Source organism: Rattus norvegicus, chromosome 2 (assembly GCF_036323735.1).
Source record: "Rattus norvegicus strain BN/NHsdMcwi chromosome 2, GRCr8, whole genome shotgun sequence".
In the NCBI taxonomy this organism is placed as follows: domain Eukaryota; kingdom Metazoa; phylum Chordata; class Mammalia; order Rodentia; family Muridae; genus Rattus; species Rattus norvegicus.
Window position 1 is genome coordinate 124,296,582 of NC_086020.1, and position 2,160 is coordinate 124,298,741.

At 51.5% G+C, this 2,160-nt stretch overlaps 1 pseudogene; it reads right to left on the reverse strand.

Annotated features, from left to right (window-relative positions):
• Positions 1–369: 369 nt before the first annotated feature.
• Phgdh-ps7 (phosphoglycerate dehydrogenase, pseudogene 7) lies at positions 370–1,918 on the reverse strand (annotated as a pseudogene).
• Positions 1,919–2,160: the final 242 nt, after the last annotated feature.

The window sequence follows — 2,160 nt, forward strand, 5'->3', positions numbered from 1 at the left end:
TTTGCTTGCAAATGCTCATTGCAATGACTTGCGGGTCTGATATGAAGCCTCTGACTTCTGCTAGTCTACTACTGTATCAATACTGGAATCTGGAACTCCTCTTGGTATCCTGTTGTTGCCCTGTGTCATGGAGATCCTGTAGTTTTGGATCTGTAGAACCTCCCTCTTTTTTGGGTTTTTTTTTTTTGTTTTGTTTTGTTTTGTTTTTTGTTTTGTTTTGTTTTTTGCTTATTTGTTCTTGTTTGTGAGTTAGACTTTTTACTAGATATTAGAATAGGCAGAAGCCCGGGTTCTGTGATCTCCTCTCCGTAGAGATCATGGTGGGTTTCTTCAGAAAAGCCTGAGGGGCTGGGCTGCTGAGCCCCTGGGTCAGAAGCAGAACTGGAAAGCCTCAGATGCATGCTGCCTCCACGCTTCCATGCTTGGCAGCAGGAAGGAGAGGCCCATGACGTGCCAGGTCTTTACATCAGATACCTTGGAGGTTTGGTAGGACAGCAGCTGTACAACTGTCCTTGCCAGGAGGCCAGTCATGGTAAGCAGCAATACAGAGTTGGAGGGCTGAGCCCAAAACATGAGCAGGGGCTGGCCCCTGCGTAGTGGCACCTCTGGCCTGAAGACAGCTCTGTTGAGCACCTGCAATGTTGATGTGGTGCCCTGGACCAAGTCCACCTGCCAGGGCCAGTCAGGAGGCATCCCCACTGCTCTGCTTCCCTGGGACCCCAGAACTGTGGGAGGTGGTGACATTGAGTAGCTTAGAGTTCACCAAGTTCACATCTGCCTGCTTTGATGCTTCTCTCAGAAGACCAATGACTGAAGGGCTCAGGCAGGTCCCAGCATTCTTCAGAGATGTTCCATGTGAAACCTCCTGGATGGTCCCTTTAGGGGAGCCAGCCCAGGAGTGCATCAGCATGACCAGTGCTTCTGCCAGACCAATCTAAGGCTCGGTGTGTGGAGAGAAGGCACTGGTAAGGGCCTGGCCATTTACGATTCCTGTTACAGATTTCCTGTTCACCATGTCCACAAACTGGACTGTGATTTCCTTCCTACAGTGGCTCTGGGCCTCCTTGGTGCTAGCGCCCAGGTGGGGACAGTTTATGATGTTCTCATGGTCCACTGAGGCCTGGTCCCCTGGTGGCTCTTTTGTAAACATATTCAGTGCACCACCAGCACACTGACTGGACTATAGGAGATAGAGCAGGGCACCTTCATCCACAATACCGCCTGGAGCACATACTCCACTCGCAGGCCTTTCTTGCACATGACAAAGGTGCTGTCATTCAGCAAGCCTGTGGTGGAGGGCAGGAGTGGGGTATGAAATCACAGAGAGGCCAGTTCTCCTCCAGGGGCAGCTGCTGAACACCAAAGGAGGTAATGACTTTAGGAGAAATGGTGGGGTCATAGCCTACAGTCTTCATTCCAAAGGACTGCATACGGGTAGCAACCTCTCTTCCAATTCTGCCTAGGCCAAGAATTCCCAGTGTCTTCCCGTGCAGTTCTGTCCCCATGAACTTCTTCCGGTCCCATTTGCCATCTTTCATCGAAGCGGTAGTCTGGGGGATCTGCCTGGCCAGGCACATGATCATTCCACAGGTGAGTTCCGCAGCACTGAGGCTATTTCCGTCAGGGGTGTTCATGACTAGGACGCCCTTCCTCGTGGCAGCCTCCAGATCCACATTGTCCATGCCTGTACCAGCACTGCCCACCACCTGGAGCTTCTCTGCTGCGTTGATGACATCAGCAGTGACTTTAATAGTTGACCGGATGATAAGGCCTCACAGTCCTGGAGTTCGGCTATCAGCTCCTCCATGCTCAAGTTCTGCTTCTCCATGACCTGCAACCCTCCATCTTGCAGTATCTTCCTGCAGCAGGGGTCCAGGCTATTACTGATGAGTACTTTGCGCAGATTTGTGAAAGTCATTGATGGAGCCAGACTTTAGAATCAGTTGCTCTGGTGGGCAGAAGCACTTAGCACAGGAAACTGCAGGCAGGGCTGGCTCTGGTGACTGGGCCAGGACCTTCCCTTCCATATACTCCAGCAGTTAATAACTAGGGTAGATGTTGAATTGGGCCAATTCAGCCCTGAATCTGGATCCGAGAGGTATTTTAACTGCTCAGCCTGCTGACTCTCCCTCTCTCACACCTTTACCTGTGTCCCTGCCA